This window comes from Gouania willdenowi, chromosome 8 (genome assembly GCF_900634775.1).
Source record: "Gouania willdenowi chromosome 8, fGouWil2.1, whole genome shotgun sequence".
In the NCBI taxonomy this organism is placed as follows: domain Eukaryota; kingdom Metazoa; phylum Chordata; class Actinopteri; order Blenniiformes; family Gobiesocidae; genus Gouania; species Gouania willdenowi.
Window position 1 is genome coordinate 10,102,770 of NC_041051.1, and position 9,404 is coordinate 10,112,173.

The following is a 9,404-nucleotide window of genomic DNA, read 5'->3' on the forward strand; positions in this document are numbered from 1 at the left end:
TGAGTTTTTTTTACATGTATACAATTTATTTTATATTAACAAGGAAGGGGACAAATTTACTTTATCAAATGTCTGTTTAAAACAGCTGCCACTTAAGATTTCAAGTGTGTGGAGTCAGTTCATGTGTTCAGAATTGCTTCCCAGATGTGGAAAATGGATTTTAAATCATTTCTAAATTTGTATGTGTTTGATGTATTTTAACATGCAGGACAGTGTGTTTAAGTTCCACAAAACTGTGAATAAATGTTTTGCAACATTGTACAATCACTGATCAGTTTTTATGCATAATGCACTTGAATAAATGTTAAAGTGAGTAAAAGTGTGGTTGAAATTGCACATATTTTTCTTAAAAACTCTTAGGTTGTTCATAATATATTTAGTAAAAGGGACAATTAATTTCATATAAAGATTTTTATAATTTACTTCTTCTTCTTTGCACTAATACAAAAAAAAAGTCGACTTATTGTTAGTTCTATGTAATTTTGGAATGAGTTTACTAGTCTGGCCCCCTTGAGATCCGATTAAGTTGTATGCGGCCCCAAGACCAAAGTGAGTTTGACACCCCTGCTTTAAAGACTTGCATTTCCTTTTCCACCTTTTCTTTTATTTTACAGGGATCATTTTCAAAGCCACTGACTGTGATCTGAATCTCCTTTCGTCTTTGAGTCAGCTGTCAGAGGGTTGTTTTTACTTTCAAAAGCCAAGCTACAGCAGTTGTGAGATTCCTCCATGATGAGAAATAGTTGATCAGAGTGTTTGTGGGATTCAATGGATTAGTAACAATGGCATTTACTGTAACATCCTGTTTGATTTCTGGATCATGAACAGAGATTGCGATTTCCAAGTAAGGTTTTGGCCATTTTTGTTGTTGCTTATAGAGAAACTCTGGTCCTTCGATCCATCGCCTGCAGTTTAAGAAGCGTTCTGCTGTTAGTCCTCTGGAGGCTTCATCTGCAGGGTTTTCCTTTGTGTTGACAAACCTCCATTGTGCAACTTCAGTAGCATCCCTCACTACGGAGATCCTGTTTGCTACGAATGTTTGGAAGCATTTTGTTTCATTGTTGAGGTACTTTAACACTGTTGTGCTATCAGTCCAGAAGATGGATTTGTCCAATTTAAGATGTAATTCTCTTTGCAACATTATGTCAACTCGAACAGCCAGGACTGCAGCTGTGAGCTCCATTCTGGGAATTGTCATCTGTTTCAAAGGTGCAACTCTGGATTTTCCTAATATGAATGCAACATACACTTCATCTTTATTATTTTCCAGCCTTAGATATGACACTGTGCCATACCCACATTCACTGGCATCTGAAAAATGGTGCAGCTGTGCATATCTGATTTGGCCGAAGTTTATTGGTTTCATACATCGGTCCACTTTGAACTCTGCCATCTTGTTGGGATCTGCAAGCCACCCAGTCCACCGTTGACAGAATGTTTGGGGTATGTTTTCATCCCATCCAAGGGCATTTTTACAGAGCTCTTGCATCATCAGTTTGGCTGGCAAAGTAAACGGCGATAAAAACCCTAAAGGGTCATATACAGAGCCTACTACTGATAAGATGCCACGTCTTGTGTATGGTCGTTCCTGTGCAGTAATGTGGAATTTAAATACATCCTTTTCAACACACCATTGCAGCCCCAATGCTCTTTCCATTGGCAGATGATCTTTGTCCAAGTCCAACTCCTTGGTTTCTTTGGTTCTGTGTTCTTCCGGGATGGACGCTAACACAGCACAACTGTTGCTGATCCACTTTGACAGTAAGAATCCTCCTTTTCTGCATAGGGTATTCAAGTCTCCTACCAGTTGAATTGCTTTTTGTTCTGAAGATGTGGATTTCAAGCAATCATTCACGTAGAAGTTGTTGAGTATTGTGTTTGTTACCTCTGCTGGAAAGTGAGCTTTATTGTCTTCAGCTGTTTTTCTCAATGCAAAGTTTGCATAACTTGGTGATGACGCGGCTCCAAAAAGATGTACCTTCATCCGGTATTCACCAAGATCTTGATGCACATCACCGTCGGGCCACCACAGGAATTGTAGATAGTCTGTATGCTTCTCCGCTACTTTTACTTGGTGAAACATTGCTTTGATGTCGGCCAGCAAAGCAATCGGTTCTTGTCTGAATCTGATGAGAATTCCAATGAGTGAGTTAGTAAGGTCTGGACCTTTCAGCAGTTGGGAGTTAAGTGATGTTCCTTTGAAGACTGCTCCACAATCAAAGACTACTCTTAAGGTTCTCTTCTTCGAGTGATACACCCCATGATGCGGTATGTACCATAGCTCCCCATCACTTCTCTTCAGCTGCTCTAGTGGTACCATTTCAGCATAACCATTGTTTATCATTTCTGTCAGGAAAGATGTGTACTCATCATGAAGGTTTTTATTTTTGACAAATTTGCGTTTCAGACTCTGGATGCGCTGTTCTGCAATGCACCGATTATTTGGCATGCTGGGATTTTCTTGTTTGAAAGGCAAGTCTATACAGTAGTGTCCATCCATCATTTTTGCAGAGTGACTCACGATATTCAAGAATTTGACCTCCTCTTGAGACATTTCCTCTTTCTCCTTGCCATTTTCACGAAAGTCATGATTGTACTGTTTGATTAACAACTCCTCTAGGTTCACAATGGATATTCGATTGACAGCAGCAGCAGCAACACCATTTGGATCTCTAATGATGTTGTCTCCTCTCAGCGGACCGTAGATGACCCACCCCAGTAACGTCCTTGCTGCATATGGTCCATCTCCTTTGCTGTTGACCAGCTCCCAAGGTTCTGATACCTTTGAATTATTTGTCCCAATAAGAAGGTCTATGCCAGAGTCTATTTTGTGAATTTTGATATCCTTCAAATGAGGGCATTTTATGAGGTCTTTTTGTCTGGGGATGCAGAGCTGGGAAACAGGCATAGTCTTATGTGTGAACACATCGGGAAATAGAATGAAATTGTCCTTTTCCAGACTAGATATTTCCAAACCTGAGATATGATGACTGGTAATCTGTTTTACTTGGTTCATGGTCTGCAAAAGAATATTGGTTCTTTTTCCTGTTATATTTAGTCTTCTCATTAAGCTTTCTGTGCAAAACGTAGATGTACTTCCATTATCCAAAAATGCGTATGTTTGAAGCACTGTATCTCCTTTTTGGCTTTTTACTTGTACTGGTACAATGGAGAAGATGCAATTTTCATCACCGGCCCCAATATACCCACATGTATGAGGTGAGAGAACAGCAGTGCCCGCAGTTGGTTTCTCATTCATTTCAGAAAGTTCAAGTTTCTTTTCTTTGTACTTTTGTTCAATGTGAAGTATTTCTGGATGATTTTGCTTGCACACATCACACGTCAATCGACTCTTGCAGTCTTTTGCTCATGTGTCCTATTTTCAAACACCCAAAACAGATTCCCTTTCCCTTTAGGAAGTCTATTTTTTCTCTGTGAATTTTCTTCTTCATCTGTGGACACTGCACCAATGTGTGACCACTCCTATTACAACACAAACAATATTGATATTTGGGGTTTGATACATTTCTTTCCTTTCCATTTGTTGTCACATTTTCTTGCTCTTGTGGTTCTATAGGTGTTGCCGTTGTTGCAAAACTGCTTCCTCTTGGTCCTGACTTTCCTCTTGGTTTAAATGAAGTTGAGCTTTTCACGGTTACAACTGGCTTAGGATCCTGGATGTTTCCAAAAAGTGGATCTGACAGTACCTTCACTTCTCTCTCTATGAAGTCTACCAGGTCAGAAAATGTAGCTCGATGTCCATGCTGGTCTTGTAGTTGACATGCTCTATTCCTCCACTTGTCTGTCAGCTTATAAGGCAGTTTCAGAAGTATGGTCTTCATATTGGAAACAACATTCATTTCTTCCATATAGGTGAGATGTGTCATTGCGTTACAACAACCTCTGAGAAACAATGAGAATGCTTGTAATGTTTTTAAATCCTCTGATTTGATTGCTGACCAGGCAAATGCTTTGTCCATATATGCAGTGGCGATTTTATATTCATTCCCAAAATGTTCTTTGAGAAGATGTTTTGCTCTTTGATAGCCTTGAGCTGGAGGCATATGTTGGCAGCTGTGGACTAAGTCTTTTGCATTCCCCTTTGTGTATTGTCCTTGGAAATGCAAGCAATCACTGTGGTCTTGAGTCTTTTGTTCCACTCCTCTCTCAAATGCCCTGATAAAAGTTTCGTACAGCAGAGGATCTCCATCATAAACAGGGATGTCTCTTGATGGCAGGGTCGAAGAGAGATTTTGCTGAACCAGAAGAGCGGTAATGTCATTTTGCCTCTGAATTATGTCACAGATATCACTTTGGTTATAAGGATTAAATACAGGCGGTGTATTGTGAACATACGTTTGTAAACCTTCTTGCCTATAAGTCTGTTCTTCATGCCTGTGAAGGGAGTTTTGGGTTACATGCGTCCCATCCTGAGCTTTAATTGATGGTCCATGAGTTGTTTGTTTTGGTTTAACTGCTTGTTGCTGGGTGAAAAAATCAGCTTCCTTCCACATATCCTGTCCTTGTTGCACTTGATCAGGAAAATGTTCACTTGCAGGTGCTTTCAACTTCGCTGATCCTTCCTTATGAGCAGTTGCCTTTTTCAATATATGAGTTCATCCCATCAGATACTCTGGAACCGTCTCTCCCATTTAATACATTGATTTTTGCATTGGTTGCTGCCAGCTCAGTCTCTATTTCCAGTTGTTCCTTTTTTCTTTTCAATTGCTCCTCTAGGGCTTCAAGTTCATGCCTTTTCCTCAAAGCAGCAGCTCGTTCCATGAGTGCAGCCTTTTCTGCCTGAGCTTTAATACAGGCAGATGAAGTTGAAGATACACGTGATGAAATTGAAGATACACGCAATGAAGAACTAGACTTGTGGTTTGATTTAGCTTTTGAGGCGTTTGACACACTGTCATCAGGTTCAATAATATCTGAGTTTACCTCATCTTGTTGTGTGGCAATTAAACCTTCAGCAGTGGTGTGTGGTTTCCATCCAACTTCAGATAACCACATTTTTACATCTTGTATGAAGCCATCATATATTTCCATTTTGTGTTTAAACCATTGATTTTGCATTTCACATTCATTTTCAGGCAGTGGTAAATTCATCAGTGACTCATGCTTTTCTTTGGCTTCATAACAGAGTTTTATTAATTCTTCCAAGTTGTTTTTGACGACAGTTGCATTTTTATTTAATTTCATGAGCTCTTTCAGCATTTCTATGGACTTTTTAGCTTGTTTACATTTTAAGTTTCTTGACTTCTGACATGTTTCAACAAAAAAAATCATGCCCTTTGCAGTGGGTCTGATAACTCGTTTTTCCTTCTTGGGATCCTTATCAATGTCGCCATCTTGTGGCTGAACGTCGGAATTGACGGCAGACATTTGTGACTGAAAACCCCTGCCTTGATGATGCAATGTTTCAAACAGCTGATGTGTTGCACGATTGTAGCTTTCAGTTAGCTGACTCCACCATCCAACATCTCATTCTTCTTATTTCTTTGAATTGTTACAAGTTTCACTCATAGAGCGTAGTTCTCACTTAATTGTAATGGCAATTTTCCAGATTTTGTTCCACTGTTCCAATGATTGCCATTATCACACAGGTAGGAGTGACGCAGATGCAATCAATGATGTTCCAGCCGTTATTGTAGTTGAGTTGGGTTTATTTGTAATGTTTGATTAGTCAAAAGGAGAACAACACACACCTTTCCAGCTGTTTGTCTGAGTACTGAGTTTCACCATGAAAGCCTGTCTGGTGAGAACTGTATGTGCTCCCCCTACCTGTTACACCCCTTCCTGTCATCTATGCCCTTATATACACACACCCCAGTGCCCTTTGGTGTCCCTAGTGGAAACTAATATATAAGACATATCCACAACTAAATATCATGCCAACAATAAACACAAAATGGCTCCTACACCAACGTTGAAATGACGTGATGGCTTGAAGTTGAGACAATGACAAAATGAGGAAGGGGGCCCATGGTGGCCTCGATCCGGGGCCCTTAGGCTTTCAAGCGCACCTCCTTATCTATTAAACATACTAAGTAGAATCACTACTAGATATAACATATACCATTTAGATTTAATACTTGTTTTTTACCTCTATATATGTGGTTAAATGTTGTGTTAAATGTAGGACAATGTGCTAAATATGAGAAAAGTGAGATAAATAATGAAAATGTGTTAGCTAAAACTTTTATACTACATTTTTACACTTGGCACCCCATATACAGGAGGGTCTTAAGACCCTGCTTGCCCCACCCTCCCACCGCTGGTGTTCAAAGACGTTTTTCAGAGACAACAGCAGATTGTGAACTCATACCTTGGACTTTATGAATGGTAGAACTAAAAACCAACTAATTATTATTAAATCAAAAGAAAATATTTTCAATCAAAAAAACAAATCACTTTAATGTAAAACATTTTTTCAATCAAAATAAAGTTGTCCCCTTCCAACCTCTATAATTTAATTTGTTTGGTTCAATCTAAAGATGTTGGAGAAAATAGTTGGTTGGAATTGATTCTGGCATCAAACTTCATGTATGTGCAGGAATGTTGTATGTTCGTACATGTTCAGACGGAGGTGGGAATTAAAAACCGGTTCTTCCTGAGCTAAAATTCCTAGGAATCATTTGTTTGCTTGCCTGTCAGTTCCGCTTATCTGTTCCTCTAACATCGCAATGATTCATGTACACGGAATTTGTTCCGTGGAAGTTATTGGCGAGCAACGTGAATTTATTGACATACATACATACATGATTTTCAGTAATTTGTTGTCAATAACTGCACTGATTTACAATATATGTTTATGTAGTTCCATAGTTATTTTTCCTAAAGTAAATTAGTTTGAAAGATTAGTGTAAACAGCGAGTTTATCTGCTTTTTTGACGTAGTTAAAGCCAACATTTATTTGGTTAAAATGTGTTGATATGTATTGTATACAGGATGTATTGCTTTCTTACACTTGTATGGTATTAAGAGCAATCACATCCCAATGTTTATTGTCTATGTAATGTTAATGATTTTATGTAATCTTTGACTTTCAGATATGACCGATCAGAGCCCTTGAAAGAGCTCTGGGACAGACTAGGACAAAAGGAGTCTGACAGATGACTATCAGTGATCGTTGACTGACGGCACTGACGGCATGATGCTGTTGTGTCGTTCAGGAAATCCATTGCAAATACATTTAATTAAAGATTTCAGTTTACAATTTGTATACAACCCTGCCCTTCATAACAATATATATACATGAATATATAATATTTACAAATTCAGAATTACTTCACTGTCTACTTTTTGTTTTGAAAAAGGCAGAAATATGTATTTGGCTTGCATGTGCAGAAATCTGAAAAAAAGGGTCATTAAAAAACACACCACATTCAGACAGGACACATTGAAAACATATGTATTATGTTTATACATATATAAAAATAGACATTAGTTTTTTACTATACACTTATGTACCAAAATGAATTCATTAAATAAATGTCTAACAAAGTCAGAAACATTAATAACGTCATGCAGTTTGTCTGCCTTTCATACGTGGCATCCTTGCATGTAGTCTCCACCATGGTTTGTTGTGCTGTATGGGGATGCTCCAATCGCTCTGAAAAAGGAGTGAAAATAAATGGCTTGCCAACCAAACCAGAAAGGAGAAAGAAATGATTAGCCAAAGTCAGCAGGAGTAATCTCAAAATAAATCAGGATTTTAACAATAAAAAATTTGTGAGGCGTGCTGTGAAAGGTACCAAGAGCAGGGACAACCCCAGGAAAAAAATGTCTGCACTGGGGAGAACGGGCTTTTTTCCGTGTGTTTGTGGTTTAAACACTCAAACACACCTCGTGGGCGCTCAGTCAGCCCGGCCTTAGCGCAGCAGCGCTATATACATTTTTTTTTTTTCTTTTTTCTCGTGCCGCCCCCTAGACATTGCCGCCCTGGGCGGCTGCCCATGTTGCCCATATCAAAAACCGCCACTGCTAGTGGGAAAGACAGCTGCAGTAATATCCTTTTAACTCTTTTGAGTGCCATTCACATCTATAGACGTGAACTGGTTTAGTAACGTGGAGTGCCATTCACTATAGACGTGAATTGTGTTTTTCAGCTGGGGTAGATAGGAGACAGTGTGACGAAGCTCTCCGGTGAATATCTAACATGTACCATGATCTATTCTAATGACCAACGGGTGGCAGCAGCACACCTTTGGATGAGAGATCACCCGTGATGGGCAGAGCTTGAGGGAGAGGAAAGGAGTTTACGAGACAGAAAATGGCGCAGTAAGCAAACCATTCTACTCTAACCCAGATAGTAAAATAATAATAATGTTGCAATCAAAAGCCCGGTCTCAGTCTTGTTTTTGTAGTTTTACAAAGGAAACCAATGTTGAGGTGTCCATAAAGCAAAAAAAAAATTGCTTCAAAGTCACTGACAGGTTTTTTCAGAAAAAGACATTTTTCTCAGCTTTTTGTCACAAGCTGGTGATTTGTGTGAAACTTGCCTCTATTCAACTGCGGATTACAGAACGAACAAGCTAGAAACAAAATGTTTTGATGAAAGTATAGATTCTAATCTTTCAGAATCTGGTGTCAGATTTCAGATTGTCATGGTACAAAATATTCTGTGGGTCTTTAAAAAAAAAAATCAGTCAAATCCTGAAAAAAAGGCTGGCACTGAGGGGGTAGAAATTTTGAAAATGCATGCACGTTATATTTAGTGACGTGCCATCAGGGTAGGCAAGGTAGGCAGTGTCTACCCAAGGCTAAATTGATGTTTTGATTATTTGTTTTAATTATATTATAATTATAAATTATTCATTTTTCCATTGCCAATGGCCTACAGTACCTATACGTTTGAAAGTGTCCGCATTTTGTGCATTTCATATCCCAAACAGCATTATTTCCTGGAACAGCTGCCGTCTCACTCCGCTGTAAGGGAGAAGGAGGCCACGCCCCCTCCCAAAAGCACACGGCAACTCTGCCTCTGTTTCCATAGCATGTTTTTATGTGTCTGCGCATGCGCAGTTAGTTCCCCAAAATGACAACCATTTACATCCAAAGGCAGCTCTCTACGCTGCCTTTGGACGTAACCGTGTAATGGGGGTGGGGTGTTGCTGGGGAAGTTTGAATAACAGTGAACTGACCAAAAGTTTATGGAGGGAGAGTAAAGCGACCAGGTGTGAGCACCTCTTAGTTACCAAGGAGGACAGCAACCATGATGTCACAAATTTATTAAAAAGATTAAGGTAAAACAGATTAAAATGCCCACAAATTAAAATCAACGTATGCTAAAATCCATTAACGATGTGGGCTAAGGAACGAATAAAATAGGGGAAAAAAGTCACTGTCCACAATAAAGTGCAATGTGCAGCTACGCCCAGGTCCTCCGCTCCCCCTTG